Consider the following 27,857-nt stretch of genomic DNA (forward strand, 5'->3'; position numbering starts at 1 on the left):
CAGTGTCCTCTTTCCAAATCTGGCCTTGTGAGTTGGTCTGGTCACGTACAATCTCCTGGCAGTTCACAATATCCATTCAGCTTTGAGTGAACTACCCTGGAGATTTGACAAGTGTGTTTGAGATCATCAGCTTCTTCTAAGTCCCTTGAAAACCTACACTTCTGTGGTCAGATTTACTACCTGGCTTTTCTGGCAGAGCACTCCAGTGATGCAGAGTCAGTTATGACTTCCAAGACCTTCTAGCTCAAGTCTGATCTTAGATGTGATGTTTTAGAGCCTACTTAGAATAGGTCAAGGTAAATCCTCGCTGTGGGGTCTGGAGCTGCCTGTTGAAGACTGAAGGGTGGTGAAACAGCAGCCACCAAAGATGCTGCACCTTGCTTTCTCCAAGATGAGAGCAAAAGACTACCAAAAATCTTCCAGTGACCTGCTACTCATGAGGGCATCTCTGCAAGATGAATGGCACTACCACCAGGAGCAGAGCAAAGTGGGTCAGGCAGAACAGTTGCAGCACTTGCAGAGAAGGTAAAGTGGAGTTTATGCAACGTGAACTGCTACATTAACCACTTCCACCAGGGCCTCCACAACCCCACTTGAGGGACTTTTTAAAGCCTTTGTGCTGCTCAGAATGGAAGGACAGATGCTGCTGCTGCTACATACTGGTAAAAGGACTCGATTCCCTTTGTGCGACTTAATTAGAGAGGGACATAGAGGCAGAGCTCTGAAAACATCAGTCTGTTAGTTGATGACTGGGGGATATTAAACATGCAGCAATCAGTGTTGTCTCCTGGGGGAAGGACAATGTTTTCCTCTGGCCCTGGGACCTGGGTTGTGTAGCTCTACTTACACATCTGCTGCCTCATTCCCTATGTCAGCACCCAAAATCCATAAGAATGTTATCATAATCATGATCACTTTTTTTCTAAGTAATTGAAACTTTTGAAGCTTGGGGTCTTTTTCCTGCATTTTCTGACGTCTTAGAACACAGAACCATAGAGTGATACAATTGTTTCAGGTGGAAAAGACCTCTAAGGTCATTGAGTTCAACTGTCAACTGAATGCCACCATGGCCATTAAACTATGTCCCAAAATGCCATGGCCACACATTCCTTGAGCATCTCTAGGGATGGTGACTCCTCCCTGGGCAGCCTGTTCTCTGAACACTCTTGCAGTGAAGAAAGTTATCCTAATGTCCAACCTAAACTTCCCCTGGCACAATTTGAAGCCATTTCCTCTCATCCCATCACCTGATACTAGGGAGAAGAGACCTAATGTTCCAAACTTAATGCAGTAACCACAAGAGCTGTTTTAAACAAATAAAGCAAATCCACCTCTGTCCTGAAGCTTTCATTGGTGTCCACATTTCTAGTAGCTGGAACTGTCTAAAAAGAGCAGTATTATGACACTGAACACTAATGCTCTTGGCTGTGCCTTTGATGCTTTTCATTTCCCTCCAGCATTTTCCCTCACACTCAGCCAAACACCAGGCCCAGGTCAATGTTGCACTTCAAGTGGCAAAAGGAAGAAGGCACTGTGCAATTTTAATTGTAATAAATGGATCCAGAGCTAGGGCAGGGAGATAAAAGCATCCTTCCTTTCCAAATTATTCAAAACCCACACAGCTTTAGTGCTCCTGTGGGGCTTAGGAGGTTGCAATTCTCAGCTGGCAGATTTATTCTGTAACTGCCTCTTCCTTCTCCTTTTTAAACAAATTTATCCCTGATGACATTTCCACATGGTGGCTTTGCATTCAGGGCATTTTTACCTGCCTCTCAGAGTCCTGATGCTAGTAGTGAATAAACTCCAGTAGTTTACTAGTACATTAGTGTCACCGTGCATTACAGGGTGATTACTCTGAGCCCCAGCTCTGTGCAGTAGCATGGTAATGACACTGCAAATCACTTCATGGAAATGAGAGCCTGAATCAGCATTTTTTATCAGGACACTTCTTATTCCTCACACCCTTTTTAATTTAGAGGCTGGTTTACAATTAGTTCCATAAACAAAGCACTACTAACCATGTGCTGGGGGTGCTGGTCGACAGATGACTGAAGATCAGCCACCAGTGCATTCAGGTGGCCAAGGAGGCCACCAGCATCCTGGCATGGATCAGAAATATTGTGACCAGGTGGAACAGGGAAGGGATTGTCCCCCTGTAGTCAGCACTGATGAGGCCATACCTTGTCTTCTGGTTTCAATTTTGGGCCACTTGCTCTAAGAAAGATACTGAGGTACTGAGTGTGTCCAGACAAGGGCAACAAAGATGGTGAAGGGTCTGGAGAATAGGTCTGAGGAACAGCTGAGGAGCTGGGGTTGTTCAGTCTAGAAAAGAGGAGCCTGAGGGGAGATCTTATTGCTCCCTACAGCTCCCTGAAAAGAGGTTGGAGTGAAATGGAGGTTGGTCTCTTTTCCTTAGCAAAGAGTGAAAAGACAAGAGGACATGGCCTCAAGTTGAACCAGGGGAGGTTTAGGCTGGACATTAGGAAAGATTTCTTTGCTGCGAGGTTTGTCAGACATTGGAACAGGTTGCCCAGGGAGGTGGTGGAGTCACCATCCATGGAGGTGTTCAAGAAACGTGTGAACATGGCACTTGGGAACATGGTTTAATGACCATGGTGGTCTTAAGTTGATGTTTGGACTCTATGACCTTAGAGGTCTTTTTCAGCTGAAATGATTCTATGACTTCACATCTCCTCCCAGTCAAATCATCTGGAGATCATGACATGACTTTTACCCAACTGTCTACCCCAAGCATATGCAGAATGAGTCCAGGGGTAGCTGACCCCTCAGATTGGGGTCACATAGACTGAAGTTCTAAACCTGTGTTTAAAATGGATCTGTGGTTGCTGATGATAACAAAAAGTGTCCTTCATGCTGATACTAACGTTGATACTCTGGCTTAGGAAGGGATTTTATGGAATTATTATAGATAGCAATAAATTACATTCAGTGTTTAGACTCAGATTCTGCCAGGTACTAAAACATAGCAAATAAGTGAATTAAACTCACTGAATCCACACAATAAAACAATTTATAAGGTTTTATAGAGGCAGGTTTTATCAAATAGATGTAATCATATTAAATGTGAAATATATGCCTGGCATTTAAAGCTATGCTGTCTGAGGAGTTCTCCTCCCATCTTGAGCTAGAGTTTTGCATAGGTTTTCTTCAAAGATGAAGCTCAGGGAGTAGCTGTCTTGGAGATTGATATGCTTGAAGTCAGTATGCTTCCAAAATATTAATTAATAAGCAAAACTCTGTGTTTGCCCCAGTTCTAGAAATGAAGAGGGAAAAAAGGAGGGAAGGGAAGATGTCACCTTTCTGTACAGATTTCCCCAGCCAGAGCCCCAGTTAGGGCACTGTGGTGTTTTTTTCCCTGCTGTAAACCATGGTTGTGAGGTTCAGCTTCTGCAGATGTAAGAGAATCAGCAAACTGAGTGCTGAGTCTTGCACTTGGGTCACAACAATCCCATAAATGTTCCAGACATGGGGCAGAGTGGCTGGAAAGCTGCCCAGGAGAAAAAGACCCTAGGGTGTTGATTGACAGCTGACTGAAAATGAGCCAGTGTGTGCACAGGTGGCTGAGAGGCAAACAGCACTCTGGCCAGTGAGAGAAGGACAATGATTTCTCCTCTGTGCTCTGCACTGGTGAGGCCACAGCTTGAGTCCTGGGTTTTGTTTTGGGCCCCTCACTGAAAGGACATTGAGGTGCTGGAGCAGGTCCAGAAAAGGACAGTGAAGCTGGTGAAAGGTCTGGAGAACACTTCTGGTGAGGAACAGATGAAGAAACTTGGATTGTTTAGTCTGGAGAAAAGGATGCTGAGGGGAGACATCACTGCTCTCTACAACTCCCTGAAAGGAGGTTGGAGTGAAGTGAAGGCTGGTCTCTTTTCCCTGGGAAAAAATGCAGGACAAGTGGAAATGTCCTTAAGTTGCACCAGGGAAGGTTTAGGTTGGATATTAGGTGAAACCTCTTGGCTGAAAGGGGTCCTGAAGACTGGAAAAGGCTGTCCAGGGAGATGGTTGAATCCTTATCCCCAGAGGTGTTTTAAAGCTGTGTTGATGTGGTGCTGAGGGCCATGGATTAGCCTCAGCCTTGGTAGGGTTAGTGAATCACTGGACTGGATGATCTTCTGTTTTTTTTCCAACCAAACCCATTATATCTTTCTATGAGCCAATGATTCCATGATCCTATGATGGATCTATAGCAAGAGCAGCCAGAGCTGCTGGAGATCTTGCATCCAGCTTGCAATTCTGTTTGCTTTTTAGGTGCTGTAGCTCCCCATGCTCAGGAAGAGTTAATTGCCTGCTGTTTGCCATTTTCTTTTTCACTGTGGTGTCGAACTGTTGCTCTTATTTCTTTGGAATGTGTGTTTTCATTGCAGAGGGGCACCTCAGGGCATTTCTGTTTATTTATAAGATAACAGTGTTCACTCTAGTAGAAAGCTGGAGCTAACAAAGTCTCTCAAGGAGGAGTGCTAAATCCAGTCTGCTGGTGGGAACTGTTCAAAGTCTTTACACTTGGAAATATTTCAGGCTTTTGGGGTGGAGGGGGAAGATTCTGGATGATGTTTAACACCTCCTCATTTCAGAACAATAATAAAAAGTGGGGTTTAGCTAATTTTGAGTTTGTTTTTTTTTTCAAGAGCTAACTACTTTCTTGTAAAGGAACTTTGCTGTGGAGATCACCATGAACAGGACAAGGGGTAGCAGGCACAAACTTGAACATAAGCAGTTCCATCAAAACATGAGGAGGAGCCTCATTAATTTAATGGTGCTGGAGCACTGGAACAGGATACCCAGAGAGATGGTGGAGTCTCTGAAGACTTTCATTTTTGAAGACATTCAAAACCCACATGAATTTGTTCACGTGTGACCTTCTTGAAGCCTCAGCAAGGAGGTTGGAGTCAATCCCTAGAGGTCCCTTCCAACCCCTGCCATTCTGTGATACTGCAACTGGAATTTCAGGATGCCTTGAGATGTTAGTCTTTGCAGGCCTTTTGTAGCTGCTGTGCCACCCCATAAGCTGCAAATGGACAAAGACATCCAGCCAGGAGATTCTTTTGACAGTGGGTTTCATTTTCCACTGTGCTGAAATGCGCCACTAGCCATCAGTGGTGGAAGGTTTCAACCCCCCTGACACTGGTAACAGCTGGAAAGCAGAGTCAGCTATGGTGGTGCATCCTGAAGCATCACTAATCTAAAGTGAATGTCCTATTATCAGCTTGGAAAAAAAAATGCTGCTGAAACAATTCAACCTGAAAAAAAAAAAAAATAGAGTGCAGTGCTGCATACAGTGTGAGACCCTTCTCAGCAGGAGACCCTTCTCAGCATGGGGTCTGGGCTGGGGCAGTCCCAAGCACGAATACAGACTGGGCAAAGTGTGGCTTGAAAGGAGTCTCAAGAAGAAGGACTTGGGGGTGTTAGTTGATGACAAACTCGCCATGAGCCAGCAATGGTCACTGACAGCCCAGAAGGCAGCTGTGTGCTGGGCTGCATCCAAAGCAGGGACAGCAGCAGTGAAAACAGCAGTGACAGTAGCCCCTCTGCTCTGCTCTCCTGAGACCCCATCTGCCCCCAACACAAGAAGCACGTGGAAATGTTGGAGTGGGTCCAGGGAGGAGCCACAAAGATGATTGGAAGGCTGGAGCACCTTCCCTATGGGGACAGGCTGAGAGAGTTGGGGCCGTTTAGCCTGGAGAAGGCTCTGGAGAGACCTTATAGTGGCTTTCCAGTACCTGAAGGGGGCCTGCAAGAATGCTGGGGATGGACTTTTGACAAGGACTTGTAGTGATAGGATAAGGGGCAATAGCTTTCAGCTGGAAGAGGGTAGATTTAGACTGGAGATTAGGAAGAAATTCTTTATAGTGAGGGTGGTGAGACAATGGAACAGGTTGCCCAGAGAGGTTGTGGATGCCCAGAGAGGTTGTGAATGCCCAGGGAGGTTGTGAATGCCTGCTCCTTGGAGGTGCTCAAGGCTGGGTTGGATGAGGGCTTGATCAACTTGATTAGTGGAAAGTGCCCCTGCCCTTGGCAGTGAGGCTGGAACTTGATGATCTTTAATGTCCCTTCTAACCCAAACCATTTTGTGGTTCTCAAACCCTTCTTTTTTTTCTCCTTCCTTCTTTTTTCCTTTCTTCTTTTTTTCCTTTCTTCTTTTTTTCCTTTCTTCTTTTTTTCTTTCTTCTTTTTTTTTCCCTTTTTTCTTTTTTTTCTTTCTTTTTTTTCCTTTCTTCTTTTTTCTTTCTTCCTTTTCTTCTTTTTTTTTCTTTTTTTTTCTTTTTTTTTTCTTTTTTTTTCTTCTTTTTTTTCCTCTTTTTTTATTTTTTTCATTATTTTTACCTCCCTTTTCTGCCAGACTCATTTTTTTTGGCTGCACTTCTCTTTCTGAAATATTTATAGGGCAAATAACTGTTTTAAATGAGCAGATGGGGGAGACATCAGACAACCTGTTAAATTAATAAACATGTGTGGTGCTTTATCAGTGAGGGAACCCATTTTAGTCTTTCTTCTGGATGATTTGTATGGCCCTATCACTGTTGCACCTGGTGCAGGGACAAGAAATGGCCACTTAATAACCAAACAATGTGCAAACTCCTTCCATTATGACTTCATTATGTCAGATATAATCATCTATAACTAGATGTCAAATGCATAATTTATGGCCAGTTTCCCTGTGGGAATAGTGGCCACATGAATGAATGGTCCCATTAATGGGAAGGAGCTTTTACTGTGACTTTTCCCCTCGTGGTACATGGTCCAGTTTGTCATCTGCTATTAATTCTGAGTCGTTGCAAGACTGCAGGAAAAGAAGGAAAAATACAGAAACAAAAAAAAAGAAAGGACAAACCCCTGTTCTATTTATATTTGTGTAATGTGAGAAGGTGGGAAAATTAATCATGTGAGAGGTCGAATTTCAAGGCCACTGGTTTCCTACACCCTATGCCTGTTTAAAAGAGAGTAGGACTGGTGTGCAGCACTTTGGTTGAGAGGCCTAAAATGGCCTTCATTTTCCCATTCCAAAGGTATGCAGTGTGAGAGAAAACTTCCTAAGGGAGCCCTCTGCTGCACTCCCAAGAGCTTAACCATGGAAAGTCTTCTGCCCCTGTGGCCATGCTGCTTCTGTCCTGTGCTGTATGCAGTCATAGAATTGTTTCAGTTGGAAAAGACTTCCAAGCTCATCAATCCAACCATCATTAAGTCTAGTTATCAACCTGAGACCATATCCCAGAGTGGTATGTTGACACATTTCTTGGTCACCTCCAGGGATGGTGACTCCACTACCTCCCTGGGCAGCCTATTCCAATGCCTGAACACTGTTGAAGGAACTAAACCTGGCACAATTGGAGGCCATTTCCTTTTGTTATATCACTTTATACTAGGGATAAGAAACCAGCCTCCACCTCACTCTAGCCTCCTTTCAGGGATAAGCTCTTCACTCTGAGTGTGTTGAGGCACTGGAACACATTGCCCAGGGAGGTTGTGGAAAAAAACAGGTCAGCCTTGATGGGTCTCTGAGCAACCTGATCTAGTTAGGTATGTCTCTACTTACTGTAGGGGGGTCAGAATTTTATGTCCTTTAAAGGTTCCTTCCAATCCAGTGTATTCTATGATTCTATGTTTTTTTATGGTTGTTCTTTTGCACTGCATCTATGATGTATTTAATGAATGGCTAGTCACCCTTACAAAAGAGCTCAAAAAACCTCAGTTTGGGTGAAGACAGGGTTAGGAACAGCAACTGGCAAAGGACTGGGCTATTCAGTGGTGCAGTCTTTCTGCCTTCCAATAGAACATCAATGAGCAAGTTTAACATGCTCTTGTTGAAGTTCATCAGGCTCAAGCTGTGGACCACTAGCAAAGCAGGCAGCTGATTTCCCACACAAGCAAATCATGTTAAGCTCAGACTTACTGGTGTTGACAGCACTGAAACAAAGAGTTTCATGTTCATTTTATGGCTGCTCAGCTGTGCAGGAGGATTTTCTTTAGGCAAGCATTTTTTTGTTAACAATGATTGGCTCTTGGAATCATCCTAGGTTGAATCAGTAGCTGTTGGAAGCATGAGATTTCTACCTGAGTCAGTGATCTAATCCTTTCTTAAATGTTTGGTTTTAGAGCCTGCTTTGGCCCTTGAATTTCCTTAAAACATATTGGTGGCCTTGGATTATTCACTTTGTGTGCTGTTTCTTACAAGGGATACTGGTGATGTGATGCAATCCATTCAGAGGGACATTTGTGCCATGGGAAGGGATTTAAACTTGAGGATGGCAGATTTAGGCTGCATATTAGAAAGAAATTCTTTCCAATGAGGGTGGTGAGACACCGGAACAGGTTGCCCAGGGAGGCTGTGGATGTCCCCTCCCTGGATGTTTTCAAGGCCAGGTTGGATGAAGCCTTGAGCAACCTGGTCTAGTGGGAGGTGTCATGCCTATGGCAGGGCTTTTGAAACTAGATGATCTTCAAGGTGCCTTCCAACCCAAACCATTCTATGATTCTGTGATTTAGGTTCCACGTTCTTGCAAAGTGCTTTTGGAAGTCCCAGCCTTAATGAATTAATCAAAACTACTGATTTTACAAATAAACATCATGGACCCCCAAAGCTGATATTAGAACTTGGCTCCCTCATCAAAGACCTTATGATTGAAATCTTTCAGCCAAGTAAATTTTGGCTTGATATAACAACATTTGCTCAGCAGACAAGGCTGCTATCCTTGTGCTCCAAATGGTGGATTGCTGCCTTCAGATTGGCTCAGAATAGTCCATTCTCCTTCAAAACTGACAAGAAGCAGTATTTAAAAGGTCCTGGTTCTCTTTGAGAAGAGGTATTCAGGTTGGTTAAAAGCAATAAGGATTAGAGGGCCAGTGTGCATGAGGGTGCAACAGCCATGGGACTGATGGCCAAATAGCTTTCAGAGATGGAGACAACCAGCTAGACTTGGCTCAAGGGGAAGATTTCACTGTTCTCTATCTGAGGATGCTCTTTTTGCAGAAATGGTACAGGGGGTGCCTTATAGTGAGTATTAGATTAAGCATGCTGATTTCATAGGATCATAGAATGGTTGGGGTTAGAAGGAACCCTAAAGATTCATCTATTTGACCCCCCCGACATAGGCAGGGACACTTTCCACTCGACCTGTTTACTCAAGGCCCCATCCAACCTGTCTTTCCACACTTCCAGGTTTGGAGCCTTCACAACTGCTCTGCCCAACCTTTTCCAGTGCCCCACCACCTTTATGGGGAAGACCCTAATGTCTAATCTAAATCCAGCTTCCTCCATTTTGAAGCCATCACCCCTGGTTGTGTCACTACATGCCTTTGTCAAAAGTCCCTCTCCAGCTCTCCTGAAGGAGCCTTCAAAAGATGGAAGGCTGCTCTAAGTTCTCCCCAGACTCCTCTAGGCTGAAAATCCCAACTCCCTCAGACTGTTTCCATAGCAGAGGTGCTCCAACTCTTGTCCTGTACTCCAGCTAACAGTCCTGTGTCCTTTTTGCATTGGGAAACCTAGAGCTGGACACAGAACTCTCACATGTGGTCTCACCAGAGCAGAGTAGAGGGGCAGAATCTCCTCCCTCAACCTGCTGCCCACGCTGCTTTGGATGCAGCCCAGGCTGTTTTATAATAAGTACATCCCTTGTTTCACTGCAGCTGTTTACTGGAGGGAATTGCTTGTGCTTTCTTCATTAACAAATGACCACAATTATGGGTGCTCTCAAGGCAGTCTCCTCTTTAGATTTCCTCTAAGTCTTGCTTTTGTCTTGATTTCATTATGAGCACTGCAGTGCACCGACACGTGCGTATCTGAGTGATGCCCACAAATGTAGCAGCAGCAGAAAATTCCTGTTCCTGAGTCAACAAATACATTTCATTTGCTGGAATAAAAAGGAGTGTGCACCCATAAGTCTTCAAAATCATCTGTGTTGAAGAGGTAATAAAGGGATTTACTAAATGCATGAAGGCCCTTGACAGTCGAATCCTGTATGCCACGGACCTGTGCAAGTTTATTTATATTTTATTGTGCTTCTCAATCAAGCTGCATTATTATGGACTGCACTCCCCTGACACTACAGCTGTTGCTAAGGAAGAGGTACATTAGGTTAATATTTTGTGATCAGAACTATGAAAGGTCTGGAGAACAGGTCTGACGAGGAGCAGCTAATGGAAATGGGGTTGTTTAGTCTGAGACGAGGAGGCTGAAGGGAGACCTCATTAATCCCTACAACTCCCTAAAAGGAGGTTGCAGTGAGGTAGGTGTTGGTCTCTTTTCCCAAGTATCAGGTGATAGAAGGATAGGAAATGGCCTGGAATTGTGACAGGGGAGGTTTAGGTTGGATATTAGGAAAATTTTCTTTACTGCAAGAGTGCTCAGGGATTGGAACAGGCTGCCCAGGGAGGTGGTGGAGTCACCATCCCTGGAGGTGTTCAAGAGACCTGTGGACATGGCACTTTTAGACATGGTTTAATGGCCATGGTGGTCTTAGTTTGAAGATTGGACTTGATGATCTTGGAGGTCTTTGCCAGTTGAAACAATTCTATGATTCTGAGTTCTGTAGGTTGAAGAAGTTAAAAAGGGGGAGGTAGGGGAAGAAGTTAATGCATCATTTTGATTAAAGTCTCCTCAGATTGCCATACAAATTTGGATACAAGAAGTGAGCTTGAATTTCAGAAGATTTCACACAGATAAATGGGAGAATACCAAACAATTGAAAGAATTTGTTCACTCAACTTTCCCATTGCTCAGTGGTAGAGATCTGCAGCTGCTGCTGCTAAGAAGAAATGTGACAGAACCGAACTGAATGCTGTTAACAGATGCTTCCAGTGACAAATTTCTCAGCCTTTTCATGCCCTAATGTGTTTTGATCATGTAAACAGTGCATTCACCCTTAATTCCTATTTCCTGACCATTTCCAGTGCTGGTGTCCATTATGTGATTTCAGCACCTTCTGATTCATTTAGGCTGATCTACTAAGAGCTTGCAATCAAGTAGTAGCCATCACAATACATAAAGTACAATAGCAACCTGATAGCTTCAGTGTGCGGAGTCAAAGAAAAGGCCAGAGTCATGAGCAAAGTACTGATCATAAAATCACAGAATGGTTTAGGTTGGAAGGGACCTTAAAGATCATCTGTTGTTGATGATCTTAGAGGTCTTTTCCAACCATTGTGATTCTGTGTAATTTATTTATGTACCTTTATTCAGTGTAATTCTGTTGTAATTTATCTGGTTCCAACTTCCCTGCCATGGGCAGGGACACCTTCTACTACCCCAGGTTACTCAAGGCCTCATCCAAACTGGCCGTGAACACCTCCAGGGAGGGGGCATCCACGGTCTCCCTGGGCAACCTGTTCCAGTATCTAGCCACCCCCACTGGAAAGAATTTCTTCCTAATATCCAATCTCAGTGTCCCCTCTTCCAGCTCAAAGCCATTTCCACTCATTCTATCACTACAGGCTCTTGTTTGAAGTCCCTCCCCAGCTTTCCTGTAGGCCCCCTTTAGGTACTGGAAGTCACAGAATCATGGAATGGTTTCAGTTTGAGAAGACCTTTAGGACCATGGAGTCCATGCTGGTTGTTTTAAAAGACTCACTCTACAGACTGTATTGATAAGGATTATGAAAATGTTTGCACAGCAAGTAAAATAAACAAGGAAGGATCTTGGCATTCCTCCTGAAGGAATGTTCTGGATGCAGTTCCCCCTTTCAAAAGTATTTTCTCATTAGTACTGCTGCCAAGGCATGGAGCAGCCACAGAGAAAAGACACAGAGATGTGGTGCTGGGGGGCATGATGTAGCACCAGTCTTGCTAGAGTTAGAAAATGGTTGGCCTGGGTGAACTTAAAGGGGTTTTGCATCCAAAACAAATCTTTGATTCTGTCTTTTTTTCAGCTAGCCATAGCTATATCTACTGGCCCCCCAGCCCCTGGGCAGGGAGGTTCAATGTCTCCTGTCTCTCCATAGTCTGCCCTAGGTTTTAAGTGTGTGCCTCCTTAAGGCCTGAGGTTTGTGCTTGGCTTTCAAGCACCTTACTCCTCTGCCTTGTCTTTGGCTAAACAGCTGCAGCTTGGTGGAGGTACTTTGCGTGTAAGCTGCCAGGGTTGACATTGTGAGTATTTTGCAATCATTTGTTTAATTAGCTGAAGAAGCTCTCTGGGGAAAAGTTTATGAAATGGCACACTCCCAAAGTCTAATTTAAATCTGGTTTGCCTTTTTTTTCTTTTTTTTTTATTTTTTTTGATGGAGAGCTCATCATGCAAAGCATCCAAAAGGTAGAACTGAGTGGAAAGCAACAAAGCCCCTTCTGTTTATTAACGGGCAGTGCCTCAGTTACAAACTCATCCAAAGACAGAGAGGAAATTACAGTGGGTAAAGTGACCTACAAGAGGGGAAATTGGAATTAAGTCTGTGCAGCTGTCTTGTCTTTTTTCTTTTTTTTTTAACCTATACTTCCTCTCTTTTCTTTCCATGCAGTTCTTAATTAAGCTTCTCCTTTGTTTGCAGGTTAATTCCTTTTCTAAGCTACAACTATTCTTACAAAGGTGTTCATTACCGGGGAGAACAAAGGCTGGAGACTAGAGAATGACAGGTGTTGAGCCTTGTTTAGTTGGAAGGGATTTTTCACTCACAGTGAAATCTTGAGGCCCTGCTTTTGGATGAGGTGCTTCTGTAGCAACTCACCTCTGCTTTTTGCTTTAAGTAAGTGAGGTGGTTCCATGGAGAGAGATGAAGTTTCCGCCTTAACACTGGGGCTGTGCCCTCCTGTCTGCTTACTTTGTGCACTCTGTTAGAGCCCTTTATGCTCCACAGAGCTTTAAACTCCCATCTGACTACACACAGAGGCCACTGTTTTCTCTTCTGATGCGTCCTTGTTTATTGAAATCACTAAGAAATTAAGATCCTAAATATTTGATGAGACCTGACTTGATCTTTGTGAGTCCCCATGGAGCAGCAAGCTCCTGAATGCATAGTGACAGGGTGTCCTCATTGCTTAAGGTATGCACTCCTGTTTGCTGGCATAGTGGTGCTCAGGGCACCTGAATTACAGAATCACAGAATCATAGAAAGGTTGGTGGTGAAAGGGACCTCTGGATGTCATCAAGTCCAATGTCTCTGCTAATGCAGGTTTGCCAAGACTAGGTTGCACAGGAACAGGTGCAGGTGGATTTTGAAAGTCTCCAAAGAAGACGTCTCCACAATCTCTCTGGGCAGCCTGGTCCAGTGATCTGCTGTAGCATGTAACTGGGGTAATGACTCTAAATTCTGCTGCAGAGCTGTAATGCAGAGGAGCAGAAAGCATTGGTGGAGCAAGGTAATGGTAGTGAGCACAAAAGCTAGAAGAGTTTTTACAGGAGTAAACCCCATGGAAAACTCACAGGAATGACACACTCCCAATAGTTATAAGCAGGACCCCTCTCAATCAGCATAGGAATAATGTGGTGGTCCACACTTCCAGGCACTGCTCTGCCCACCTAGTCCTTCACCCTTGCGTGGCATGATCCCTGTCCATGGCAGGGAGGTTAGAACTAGGTGATCTACCAGGTCCTTTTGAACACAAGGGATTCTGTGATTCTATGATTCTGCCATTCTGTGATTCTATGGTGTTAATACAAGGTGTGTTTTTCCAAACAATGGGAAAAGTTGGGCATGCCCTGGGAGTCATTGCTTGTCATCTGGAGACTGGATTTTATTGTTTCCTTCTTCTAGTAGTGATTAGTGATTTCATCCTTTCACACATCACTCTAGTTTCTCTAAGAAGAGATTTTTTAGCTGTGGCACCCTCTAACCTTGTGGCTATTTATTTCTTGTTCTATTCTGAGAAATGGAAAATGGTATTTTGGGTTTTGTAGAATCTCTGAGTTTGTGGGAAAGGAAGAAAGACAATTGTGGAGCCAGCAACAGAAATCCATGCCCCATCCTGCCCATGCTAAAACCAGATAGAATTATACTTTTGTTTGCTGTACTCTCTTGGTGCTGTTGTTGGTATCCTGCCCACGTGGGTAAAACCTTTTGCATTTTCTGAGTTGTGTTTTTTTTTTTTCCCTAGAAGAGTTGGCAAGATGAGAAATGCTAGGAATGGCTGAAGGAGTGGTGACTTTTGCAATCAGTAGCTAGAGAAATTACCCTATTCCTCCCTGTTGTGTTTGGGCAGATGGTTGGAGATTAGATCCAGAAAAGATGGTGCCAGAGGTGTGGGTTTGTGTTTGAAGAGAACGATAGCAGTGGGGAGAGAGAAAGTCTTCTAGCAAAAAGGCCTTTCACCCTCATTCATAGCTGGCTCACAGCTACAACACTTGCAAAAATTCAGTAAAAGTGGGGGGAAAAAAGAAGAAAACTGTAGGAGGAAAGGCAACAGAGAATAAAACAGAGAGCTGTGTGAGCAGCTAATTAGTGAAGAGTGCAATCAGCTATGCACAAGGTGGTGGGATGATACCGAGCCTGTTATGTGAGTAGCGAGGATCGAGGGAGGGAGGTGCACACCACAGAATCACACAACCACAGAATCATTTCAGTTGGAAACAATTCACAAGATCTCTGCCTCCAACCATTCTCTATCTAGTCTGCTGCTAAATCATGGCACTCAGCACCACCTCTGTGTCTTTGAGACACACCCAGGGATGGGGGATTCAAACACCCAGGGATCTTACAGGTCTTTTCCAACCAAAATGATTCTGTGGAGGAGAGAGTGGTCTGAGAGCACCTCAGCTTTAAAGTTAAAACTTCAATGTGTAGCAGAACCAGACTCTGCCCTGGAGCATTGTGTCCAGTTCTGGATTCCCAACATAGGAAGTATATGGAACTGTTAGAACAGGTCCAAAGGAGGCCCACAAAGGTTATCAGTAGGCTGGAGCACCTCTGCTGTGAAGACAAGCAGAGGGAGTTGGAGTTGTTCAGTTTGGAGAAGAGGAGACTTTGGGGAGTCTTCAGAGCAGCTTTCCATTATTTGAAGTGGGCTACAGAAATGTTGTAAAGGGATTTTGACAAAGGTATGGAGTGACAGGATGAGGACTAATGGCTTCAAATTGAAAGAAGCTGGATTTAGATTAGATATAGGAAGAAATTCTTCCCCATGAGGGTGGTGAGGCACTGAAACAGGTTGTTCACAGCAGTTGTGGAGGCTCCAAGCTTAAAAGTGTTGAAAGCCAGGTTGGATGGAACCTTGAGCAAGCTGGTCTAGTAGGAGGTGTCCCTGCCCATGGGAGGGGGTTGGAACTAGATGATCTTTAATGTTCCTTCCAACCCAAACCACTGTAAGAGTCTATGGAAGAAAAAAATAATGAAATAGGGATGTGTGACTAAGTCCAAAGATACTAAGAATTTTTCACTGTGTCCATTTCAAGACCAGTGCAGTTAACCAGAAATCTCCAAAGTAGCTTATGCTACTGGCTGGAGAGCTGACAGGTTTCCATAGCACACTTCTCAAAATGCAAAAGCAGTTTAGATTCCAGAAACAGCCTCAAGCAAGGGTAGCCCACAGCCCCAAGCTAGGGGGGAATTCCAGCCATTCCCAACATTATTAGTGGGTCTGTATCTCTCAGTTCATCTTTTGCCCATATTTTCTTTTGTTAAGGTTTGTTCCCAGCAGTGGTGTGATGTATCCTGAACAAAAGAAAAAAGGGCTCTGCAATTCCAGTGGGACAGGGATATACTACAGCAAGTCCACGAGAGGCTTGAGGGGATGATGAAGGAACTGAAACATATGGCTGATGAGGAAAGGCTGAGAGACTTGGAGCTCTTTAGTCTGGAGAAGTGAAGCCTAAGAGGAGATCTCATGAATGCTTACAAATATCTGAAGGGTGGGTGTCAAGAAGAAGGGGACAGGCTCTATCTGTGGTGTCCTGAATACAAACTGCAACACAGGCAATGGATACAAACTGAAACACAGGAAGTTCCACCTCAACATGAGGAAAAACTTCTTTCCTGTAAGGGTGACAGAGCCCTGGAGCAGGCTGCCCAGGGAGGTTGTGGACCCTCCTTCTCTGGAGATTTTCAAAACCCATCTGGATGTGTTCCTCTGTGATCTGCCCTGAGTGATTCTGCTCTGGCAGGGGAGTTGGACTTAATGATGTCCAGAGGTCCCTTCTAACCCCTACCAATCAGTGATTCTAAGTGCCTGGCAAAGATAATCACCTAGTAGGACATAAGCTGCTGCAAAAGGTAGTGTCCATGATCCACTTAAAATGAGGACTGTGGCTAAAAGAAAATTTTACAGCACAGACCATAATATACTGCAGGGCATCCATCTTTAGCAGGAGGGGTTCAAATCCATGAAGCTTTTCCGCCTTCATCTCTGAAATCACTTTAGTGCTTGGGTTTTTCATTTGGCTTTCTCCTCAATTTGATTGTGGCTGTGTTTGAGTAATGTCAGAGCGGAAATTGGCTTGATTGGACTTAATTTTGTCCACAGCAAGATGTGGGTTGTCTTGAATTCTGATGTAATTCCCAAGCAGAAGGAAGATGGGCTTCTCTTCAAGCCAGAGCTCAGATCTGCTGCCTTGATTTTTAATCCTCTGGGCTGTGAAGTAATAGAAGTGGTGGGAATTGCAAGATGGAAGTAGGTTTAAACAGCAGTAGAATAGAATAGAATAAAACCAGGTAATTTCTACCCCTGCTTCAGGGAGAGAGGCGGAAATTGCTTCTCTCTCTTGGCTTTTGAGCAAGTGCAGGTTGTTTCTCTGCTTCTGGTGGATGGTATTTGGCTTTTCCTTGAAGTGCACAAAAAATAATAATAAGAAGAAAATAAGCGAAAGCAAAGTTACATAGCACTGCAGAAAGGAGAAACAGGAAACAGAACCTGGAAAGGGTCTATCCAAATAGCTCCTGCTGTTGGATAGGGCTATTTCTTGAGCAGAAAAAAACCTCTCCAAGGGTGGCTGCACACAGGTGGAGAGTGAGATGGAGAGTGAGGGACAGCTGAAGCCTTTGTCTAAATGCAATTGAGTGACAAATAGCAAAGAAACGTTGTGCACCATCAGGTCAAGGGAGGTTCTCCTGCACCTCTACTCTGCCCTGCTGAGAGCACATCTGAAATATTCTGTCCAGTTCCAGCTCCCCAGTTCAAGATGGACAAGGATAGATTAGAGAGTGCCCAATGAAGGCAATGAGGATGATGAAGTGACTGAAACATCTTATTGATGGGGCTGAGACACTGGGGGCTGTTTAGCCTGGAGAAGTCTGAAAGGGGATCATATAAGGTTTATAAATATCTGAAGGGTGGGTGTCAAGAAAAAGAAGCCAGGGTTCACAGTCACATCCGCTAATAGGACAAGGGGCAATGAATGCAAGCTGGAACCCAGGAAGCTCCATCTCAACATGATGAAAAACTTCTTTCCTATGAGGGTGCTGGAGCCTTGGAACAGGCTGCCCAGAGAAGTTGTGGAGTCTCCTTCTCTGGAGACTTTTAAGAATTGCATGGATGCATTCCAAGTCCTACCATTGTGTGATCCCAGGACTTCCTGAAGCCCTGAAATCATGGATGGCTCATCCAGCAGCCGTGTTCCGGGTTGGAGCCTCCCAGCTGCCACACCTGTATCTTGAAGACCGAAATAAGAGACTTGGCAATGTGAAGAACTATTTCAGAGAAACAACAACAACAGCAAACCCCCCACACCAAACAAATGAAAAAAAAATCAAATATTTTTAAAAAGTATACAAATCCTTACATTTCCTGGTTGCCAGGGTTTTTTGGAGCCTATGGCATTCACAGCATTCTAGTTATCAAATCTAGGCATAGCCAGTTTCACCTGGAAGAGAGATGTGGTTTTCTCTCCTTTTTAAAGTGAAGATTTTGTCTGGTTGTTCTTAATCCACATTTTGGGGGCTGGTTGTTTGATCACAGGGTTCATGTGACACTGAGTAAGATCAGCATTGAGTCTCTTGGGCTCAAATAATGCTGGGGTTTAGCTGGAGTAGCTTTGTAGTAACTCAATGCAGTGAATGCTTGTATCAAAGACAAAGAGGTGGCAAGCCAATTTTGGGCTAAGTTGCTGCTTTCTCAGCAGGCAGGCTTTGCAGTTGCACAAGTAGACCAATCTGACAGTGATACAAACCCCAGAGCCTGGGATTTTTGGCACAAGCACTGGCCAGTTTTTGCAGAGATCAGAGCAGAATAGAATAGAGTAGAATAGAGTAGAGTAGACTAGACTAGACTAGACTAGACTAGACCAGATTGGAAGAGACCTTCAAGATCATCGCGTCCAACCTATCATCAAGAGGCTGCGATGCCTCCTTGCAAGAAGCCCCCAAGAGCATTGTGCTGGGCTACATTATCATAGAACTGCAGAATGGTTGGGGTTACAAAGGACCTTAAAGATCATTTAGTTCAAACCTTCCCACCACAGGCAGGAACGCCTCCCACTAGACCAGGTTGCTCAAGTCCTGGAACACCTCCAGGGAGGGGCACCCACAACCTCCCTAGGAAACCTGTTCCAGTGTCTCACCACCCTCACTGTAAAGAATTCCTAATATCCAGCCTAAATCTACTCTCTTCTGGCATAAAGCTGTCACTCTCCTGTCACTAAGGGGAAGGAATTTAAACTGGAAGAGGGAAGAAGTTATCTTTACTGGTTTGGTTGAAAATGAAATTTCCCCCTTCATTCTCTTGGTGATCCTAGGGATCTGATGCATTTTTGAACTCTGGATATATTCAGCTTGAAAGGAATTCCGTATTTGCACATGGGAATAGCTGTCTTGTCATAGTGGCTGTGGCCTTCAAATTTGCCATAGACTAAAAAAAGCAGATTGTCTCATAGCTGCAGACCCATTTTATGGTGATGTTCTCAGTGTGATTGTGGGAGAAAAAAAAATAACCAGCACAAAAACTAGGATCCAGGAGAGGTGCAAGTCAGAACATGTTGTGTTTGCTCTGTGCTCAGTCTCCTTCAGATCAGTGCTGCTCATCACTAAGCCAGCTGGATTTGATCTGCAAACTGTAATGGACTAAGAGAAATTCACAACAAGGTACAGGTATTTCTGGCCTGGAAATCATAGAATCATAGAATGATAGAATAGTTTGAGTTGGAAGGAACCTTAAAGATCATCTAGTTCTCCCCTCCCCCTGAAGGCAGAGACACTTTGCACTGGACCAGGTTGCTTAAGGCCCTGTCCAACCTGGCCTTGAACACCTTAAAGGAGAGGGCATCCACAACCTCCCTGAGCAACCTGTTCCAGTGTCTCACCACCCTCGCTGGAAAGAATTTCTTCTTAATCTCCAGCCTATATCTCCCTTCTTCCAGCTCAAAGCCATTGCCCCTCATTCAGTCACTACAAGTCCTTGTAAAAGGTCTTTCCCCAGCTCTCCTGTATAACCCTTCAGGTACTGGAAGGCTGTTCCAAGACCTCCCTGGAGCCTTCTTTTCTCTAGGATGAACAACTCCAGCTCTTTCAACCTGTCCCCACAGGGGCAGATCTCCAACCCTCTGATCATCTTCATGATCTTCTCTGTACCCACTCCAACAGTTCCATGTCCGTCTTTTGTTTGGGTCACCAGAGCTGGACACAGTGCTCCAGGTAGGGTCTCAGCACAGCAGAGGGGCAAAATCTCCTCCCTATCCTGCTGCTTTCACTACTTTGGATGCAGCCCAGCACACAGCTGCCTTCTGAGCTGCCAATGACTATTGATGGCTCATGGGGAGTTTTTCATCAACCAACACCCACAAGTGAGAGAAAGAGGCTGTTCCAGCCCAGAATTACCACTGGGACTGGTGCTCCCCCTGCATCTCTCTGAAAAGATTCTGGTGGTCACACATCACTTTAAATTGAAGGTGGAAGAGAGAAGGGAACAGGGTTTACTGCAGACAAAATAATAGATACCTCTGCTAGTTATCTGAACTGGAGACAGCAGTGGGGATAGCAAATTTTGTTAGTTTTGTGAATATTCCTTTGCTCTGCTGAGACACATTTTCTTCTGCCTTTGACACCCATAGCCAGTGGAAATGGAGGGTAAAAATATCCCTATGATAATTCCGTGGTACTTTACACCAACTGTGCCGTCACTTTTCACAGGCATAAAAATGCCTAGATGAGGTACAGAAAATCAGCCTGGAAAGCCATAAAAATGGTGGGGTTTCTGCATCTACTGATTTACCATTGTCTGTGTTCATTAACAGAGAGCAAAATGCATGAATTAGTGCTCGGCTCCAGGCAGCTGTTCCTCTAACTTCCCCAAGCAGCACATGCGAAGGGGGTTTAGGATATTTTCACTTGCAAGGAAAGAAAAAAATCCCCAGATTCAGTTATCTCTTCTGCTTCAGTTGTCTCTGCTGCTACACTGTGTAGCCTTCTGAGGCTAGGAAGGTGGCTTGTAAGGCCACCTTCAAGCAAAGGTTTCCTATCCAAGATAAGCTTTTTCAGGGATCTTTCCAGATCTCTGAGTAGTTTCCAGAACTCAGACAGGAAATCTTCTGCTCCATAGGAATCATAGAATGATGAATCATATCTGATGGAAGAGACATTTAAGATTATTGAGTCTAATCATTCTCTAACTCTGGTCTGATCTAAGTCTGGTGCTAAATCATGGCCCTCAGCATCACATTTCTGAATCTTTTCAACACCTCCAGTGATTGGGGACTCAGCCTCCTCCCTGAGCAGCCTGTGCCAGTGCCTGAGAACCCTTTCAGATATGAAGTCTCTCCTAATGCACAACCTAAACCTCCCCTGGTACAATTTGAGGCCATTTCCTTTCCTCTTATCACTTGTTACAAGGGAGAAGAGGCCAACACCCTCCTCACTCCAACCTCCTTTCAGTAGGTTGTAAAGAGCAAGTTGTTCCCTCAGCCTTCTTCTCTCTAGACCATATTACTCCACTTCCCACAGCTTCTCCTCACCAGACCTGTTCTCCAGATCCTTCACCAGTTTCATAGCCCTCCTCTGTGCAGACTCCAACACCTGAATGACTTACAAAGTAAAAGGACTGTGACTTGCAGCCTTCATTTGCTGAGAGGTGGAAGGGCTTGATTTGTTTATAGGAAGCCATCATGTTCATCCTGCACCTTTACAAAGATGGGAAAGGATGGGCATTAGGCAGCCTTTGGCAAGAGATCTGCATGTTTGCAACCCACAGGGGGAGGGATTTGGAGAAGGGTTGGAGGTGTCTTGTTGCCCCATGTGCAGCTGGAGGAAGAAACCAAGATGCCAGATGAGAGCCAGCTTGTATATGATTTCATAAGGAAGTGACAGTCTTGCTTGCTTTGCTTAAAACACATTGGAGAGCAAGGAGGTGGGTGTTGGTCTCTTCTCCCTAGTAACCTGTGATGCATGAGGGGAGATTTATGTTGGAGCTTAGAAAAAAGTTCTTCACTGAAAAGGTTCACAAAGACTGGAACAGGCTCCCCAGGAAGGTGGTTGAATCCCCATCCCTGGAGGTGTTTCAAAGAGGCAGAGAAGTGGTGCTGAGGGACACGGTTTAGTACAAGACCAGGCAGAGTTAGATAGCAGTTGGACTCAACAATTCTTAAGGTCTTTTCCAACTGAAACAATTGTATGATTCTATGAGATGAGCAACCCTGCCAGCAGAGCTGAGCATGAAGGGCCATCTTGTTCAGGAGACCAAGGAGAGGTAACCAGGATCATGGCAGATGCTTGGATCCTTCTGGAAACCCCAGCTGAGTAAATTGGGATACAGATGGCATGTCAGAGAGAAAGGATGGTAGGTGGCTTTCCTGGGAAGGAGACTTCTTCAGCTATTACTTCCCTGTCTTTCTGCCACTCACTGCTGCTGATTACAAGAGAAGTGGATTATTATAGATATTAGGTATTTAGGCACTAGAGATAACTCACAGTGCTGAAAACTGAACTTATCTCTGATTAAAATTTAATTGCTCCCAAGCCTCCACTAGTTACTTGCATCAAGTTTCACACCATCGGAAAGTGCTCATCAACCAGTGTTGGATTTAACAGGAATTTGGCAGATGTTTGTGAAATGCTGGAGGAAATCCAAACCACAAGATCGTATGTTTGAAAATTTGTTGGCAGCCGAAGGAAAAATCATAAACCTGGAAACAGCAAGAACTGGACATGGATCCCTTCTCATCTCACAGCCAAAAGGTACCCTCAGCACCTGGAAGGACCAGCGTGGGTCATGAGGTGCTGTGGGGCAGGTGTCTCAATGAGGTGTAAAAGCAGCATATAATATATTATCAGCTTTTAGAGTGCTTCATGTGAGGAACAGTGGCATCTCCATGGAAATCTGGAGGGGGGGAACCCACAACACTGAACAGCCTGTTCTGTGGCAATTTAGCAAATTAGCTGTGTTTTAGCAAACTTCAGGGCTCAGCGCAGATTTTCTTTCCCCACAAGGACATTTCCTCAGAAACAGGCTCCTTGCTCATGAAGAGAATGATTTAATTCAACATATAATGAGAGAATGGTTTAGGATGGAAAGGACCGTAAAGATCATCTTGTACCAACCTCGCTGCCGTGGGCTAGACCAGGTTGCTCAAGGTCTCATCCAACTTGGCCTTGAACACCTCCAGGGAGGGCCCATCCAGACCTCCCTGGGCAACCTGTTCCAGTGTCTCCCCACCCTCACTGGAAAGAATTTCTTCCTAATCTCCAGTCTAAATCTTCCCTCTTCAAGCTCAAAGCCATTGCCCCTCATCCTATCACTACAAGCCCTTGTCAAAAGTCCTTCCTCAGTGTTCTCGTAGGCTCCCTTCAGGTCCTGGAAGGCCTCTTGAGGGTCTTCCCAGAGCCTTCTCTTCTCCAGCTGAATGCCCCCAACTCTCTCAGCCTGTCCCCCTAGGGGAGGTTCTCCAAACCTCTGATCCTCTTTGTTGCCTCCTCTGGACCCACTCCAACAGTCCCATGTCCCTCTTGTGTTGGGGTTACCGGAACTGAATGTAGTACTCTAGGTGAGGTGTCATGAGAGCAGAGGAAGAGAATCCCCTCCTGCATCTTGCTTCTCTCACTGCTTTGGATGCAGCCTAGCACACAGCTGCCTTCTGGGCTGCCAGTGACCGTTGCCAGCTCACAGAGAGTTTGTCATTAACTGACACCTCCATGTTCTTCCCCTACAGACTGCTCTTCAGCCATCCCTTGCCCAGCCTGGATTTGTGCTTGGGATTGGCCTAACCCAGGTCCTGTAGGACCTTGTCCTTGGCCTTGTTGAACTTCATGAGGTTGGCATGGGCCTACCTCCGCAGCTTGTCCCAGTCCCTCAGGATGTCATCCCTTCCCTCCAACATGTCAGCCAGACCACACAGCTTGGTGTCATCCTCAGACTAGCTGAGGATGTCTCAGTTCCACTGTCCAAGTCTCTGACAAAGATGTCAAACAGCACAGGTGCCAGTCCCTGAAGCAGGCCACTCATCACTGGTTTCCATTTCTGCTATATCTTTCCTTCCTGTTGCTCTTTCTGAGGTGCTATCACCTTCAGCACTGCTTAGCTTTTTGCCACCAGGGTCTAGATGCTGCACTTGCAAGGAGAGGACGAACACAAGTAGCTAACAAGGTTTCCCTCTACGTGTCAGTGTGTAGGATTGTGGTAGCCTCAAATTTCAGCTGGCCCAAGGTCCTGTGCAAAGAAATGTTTAGTTGTGTTGAAAAAGAAATCTAACACACTTCATGGTTTAGTAGCTGTCATGTTTTAATGCACACAAGTATCTTGGCAATAGTTGTGGCAGGAGCTTTGAGGGGAGGAAAGTAAATCTCACCTTAAGACTTTTTCAATTGGAACAGCGTGTGGTGGTGTTTGTGAGAAAGATTAAGTCTGATTGAGCCCTTGTAGGGATTGAGATGATGGGCACAGAGATAGGGTTAGACCTGCCTCATGCTATTGCAGCATTTGATCCCTTCTATATGATTTCATTTGTTCTCTAGTATATAGCAAAATATATTTCATATGCTCTCCTCCTGTAATGTGACCCAGGGTCAGCATATCTCTGTTGCTAGGTAAATGCTGCCTGTGAGAGATTTTGGATCCCTGTGTTAATCCTGCCTCATTTTTTTGTGCTGATCTGCTTTCCTTTTCATCTCCAGGGGGGGATGGGAGCAAAAGAAAATCTAGAAGTTTGTGTGTGTGGCTGGGAAATTACTTCAACCCACAATAGGCTTTTAAAGCATTGTCTTCAATAACCTCAAGCCTAGGCTTAGAATCTGTACTGAATCTTAGAATTGTTTTGGTTGGAGAAGACCTCCAAGATCATTGAGTCCAACCGTCAACCTAAGACCACCATGGTCACTAAACCATGTCCCAGAGTGCCATGACCACACATTTCTTGAACACCTCCAGGGATGGTGACTTCACCACCTCCCTGGGCAGCCTGTTTCAATGCCTGACCACTATTGCAGCAAAGAAATTTTTCCTGATCTCCAACCTAAACCTCCTCTGGCACATTTTCAGGCCATTTCCTCTCATTCTATCACCTGATACCAGGGAGAAGAGATCCCACCTCACTGCAACCTCCTTTCCAGGGAGTTGTAGAGAGCAATGAGGTTTCCCCTCAGCCTTCTCTTTTCCAGACTAAGCAACCTCGGTTCCCTCAGCCACTCCTCCTAGGAATTATTCTTCAGACCTGTCACCAGCTTTGTTGCCCTTCTATTGACCTATTCCACCAATGACTCTATGCTGCTATGCTGTGTACTAGCAAGTTGCCAAGTGTAGTATGCAGCAGTGTGTTTCTTGAAGGTATGTTTTGTATTATAGCTAATAATTACTACAGATTTTGCAGAAGAATAAAAGGCAAATGAAATTGCTACCAAAAGCATCCATCCCTTTCAGTTCCAGGTGCAAAATAGAATAGAATCACTGGGACATAAAACACTAATGGCAGAGAGCCTGAGTCTTTAACCTTGTTGGCAGGATCTCTTCATGATGCTCCTGTTATTGTGAACAACATCCCTGGCTGAATTGGGTTCAGGGCTGGGAGTGCTCAGTCCTGTGCTCCTTCAACAAAGGAAAAGGCAGTATAAAGTTTATAGAATCATAGAATCATAGAATTGTTTTGGCTGGGAAAGCCCTCTAACATCATCAAATCCAGTCATCAACCCAACACCACCATGGCCATTAGACCATGTTCCTAAGTGCCATGTCCACACCTTATATCATAACACAGAATGGTCTGGGTTGGAAGGGACCTTAAAGGTCATCTAGTTCCAACCCCCTTATCATGGGGGAGTGCCATTTCAGTGCTCCACAGAGCAGTTTCTAAAGATTTGTTGAGCATGTATTGTGCAAAGCAATTCAGAAGTAATGTGGATAGAAATTCTGTTCCCATCAATGAAACTTCTTCAGAAGTTGATAAGAAAGGAAAACCTTTTTTTCCTTGATGAAGAGCACCAAAGGTAATCAGTTTGGAGTTTGAACAGTGAGGTGGTAAGCAGCAGGTAGGCATAGACTAGATCAAAGCTCTTTGCCACTGAATGGGGAGAAATAGTGCAGCAGAGGCTCCTTTCGGGTTTTTCAGAGTAAATCTGGAGCAGATGTTCCTTAGCCCTGGGACACTGCTCTAACCATGAGTGCTAATCTAACCTGACCACAGTGAAGGCTGGCCCTGCTTCTGAGTCTGTCCAGCAAATGTAAAGAGACATGTACAGAGAGAGCAAACCATGGGGAGGATTGCAGTCATCTTGAGCTATTTCAAGTGTGAGGGACTAAACCATCCATGGGGCTCTCTCTGTTAAAGGAAAGGGGAAGCTCCAGATTGAGATTCAGAAGAGCACATCCCAGAGCTGTTAATTCATGTAGGCACAATAAGGATATTTGTGGTTTGCAGGAAATTCAAGGTATCTGAGGTGGGATGTAAACACAACAGACACTGCTCAGCAAGGTGCCCTCAGGATTTCCCACTTAGCTTGAGTGATGTGAGGGCCACCTTCTTGGAGTGTTTCTCAGATCTGGCCTCACATTTGCAACTTCTTTAGTATTCAGTATTCAGTATTACTAAGGTTGGATGTTCAATTCCCAAGAGTGCACTGAGTCTGTGCTCAGAACCAGAAGATGAAACTCAGAGGGTAAGCAAGACTGAGACCCCTAAATAGGCTGACATTCCAAAGGCCAGTGCTTTTTAAAAGCAGAAGCAGATACTGCTTCCCTAGGACTTTTAGAAACCAGGCCACTTGCTCAGAGACTACCATGGATACAGTCTTCATGAAAGTCTTGACCTAAATGTCTTATTTGTTGTGTTTGCATTTCTTTTTTCCTGGGAGAAAAACAATGAAGTGCAAAATTAAGGGAAAGGGAAGTCAGCGAAGTCTGGAGAAAAGGAGGCTGAGGGAAGACCTCGCTCTCTACAACTCCCTGAAAGGAGGTTGGAACAAGGTGGGGGTTGATCTCTAGGAAGAGAGGAAATGGTCTAAAGTTACACCAGAGGATGTTTGGGTTGGACATTACAAGAAACTTGTTGACTGGAAGGGTTTGCAAAGACTGGGAGAGGCTTCCCAGGGAGGTGGATGAATCCACCATCTCTGGAGGCGATTCAGAGGCAAAGATGTGGTGCTGAGGGACGTTTGACACCAGACATGGCAGAGTTAGAGAAAGATTGGACTCAATGATTTTAAAGATCTGTTCTAAGCAGAATTACTCTATGATTCTAAGTCCTGCTTGACCCACTTGTAAGGGCACAGGCTGCACAGGACTCAACCCATCCTGGTGGCCACAACCCATTCCTCTTTCACCCGACCCTGCTGCCATTTTCACTCTCAGAGGGACTTTGGTTTTCTAAATACTCAGTGCCCAAGGAATTTTCTTTATTTGGTTAGGACTACAACATCTTAAAGGGACTGACTTTAAACAAACAAACAAAAAACCTAAAAAAGCCTAAAGTGTCTGCTTCACACGCTCCTTAACTAACCCATGGAGCAGGAGGTTCCCAAGCAGACACTTGGCACTTTCTCCCTCTTTCCACATCTCTGTCACAGTTTGTTGAAATTCTCAGGAGAGTGTTTGAGGAGCTGCCCCATTTTTGGGGGCTGAAATATTGTTCCAGCTTTCTGAGATCTTTTCATCCTTGGCCAACTATTTTGGGAATAAAATGGGCCTTATTGTACCTGAGAGGTCTTGAGGAATGTTCTGATACGTTGGCAGTGCAAGGGCATCTTCTTCCCCAACACCACTGGCAACCTCCAGTATCATCAGCCTGGAGTATCCAGCTGCTCTTCCTGAATCCTAAAGATTCTCCACATAATCAGTTGATTAGGTGGTGTTGGATGATAGGTTGGACACAATGATCTTGAAGGTCTCTTCCAACCTGGTCTATCCTATCCTATCCTATCCTATCCTATCCTATCCTATCCTATCCTATCCTATCCTATCCTATCCTATCCTAAGCGTGGTAAGACAAATCCTTTCCTGTGTCTCCTGCTCAAGGGTTGGGCAACATTCACAAAATTGTTATCTATCATTGTGATAGGCTGGAAGAGTTGGGGCAGGATGAAAAAGTTGGAATAGGCTGAAAAAGTTGAGACGGGCTGAGAGAGTTGGGGTTGTTCAGTTTGGAGAAGAGAAGGCTCCAGGGAGACCCTGCAGCTACATTTCAATATCTGAAAGGGGCTACAGAAAGGCTTGGGGAGGGACTGTTTAGAAGGGCCTGTGATGATAGGATGAGGGGCAAGGGTTTGAAACTGGATCAGGGCAGATTTAGGTTGGACATCAGGAGGAAGTTCTGCACAGTGAGGGTGGTAAAACACCAGAACAGGTTGCCCAGAGATGTGGTGGAGGTACCATCCCTGCTGTCATTCAAGGTCAGACTCAGTGTGGCCCTGGGCAGTCTGCTATAGTTGGAGGTGTCCCAGATGAGTGAAGGAGGTTTGGCAAGATCTCCTTTGAGGGTTCCTTCCAATCCAATACATTCTGTGATTCTGTGATTGTGCCACATGCCAGCTGCATGTCTATCTCAGCTTGCCTAACCTTGGCCACCAAGGACAACATGGAG

General features: G+C 44.9%; 1 protein-coding gene across 28 annotated transcripts in view; it reads left to right on the forward strand.

Moving 5' to 3' along the window:
• ADGRL3 (adhesion G protein-coupled receptor L3) overlaps positions 1-27,857 on the forward strand; it is a 614,635-nt gene that overhangs the window by 442,545 nt on the left and 144,233 nt on the right. The gene's annotated exons all lie outside the window — the stretch shown is intronic.

This window comes from Melanerpes formicivorus, unplaced genomic scaffold (genome assembly GCF_026170545.1).
Source record: "Melanerpes formicivorus ecotype bairdi unplaced genomic scaffold, bMelFor1.0.p_v2 SCAF_4, whole genome shotgun sequence".
NCBI lineage: Eukaryota > Metazoa > Chordata > Aves > Piciformes > Picidae > Melanerpes > Melanerpes formicivorus.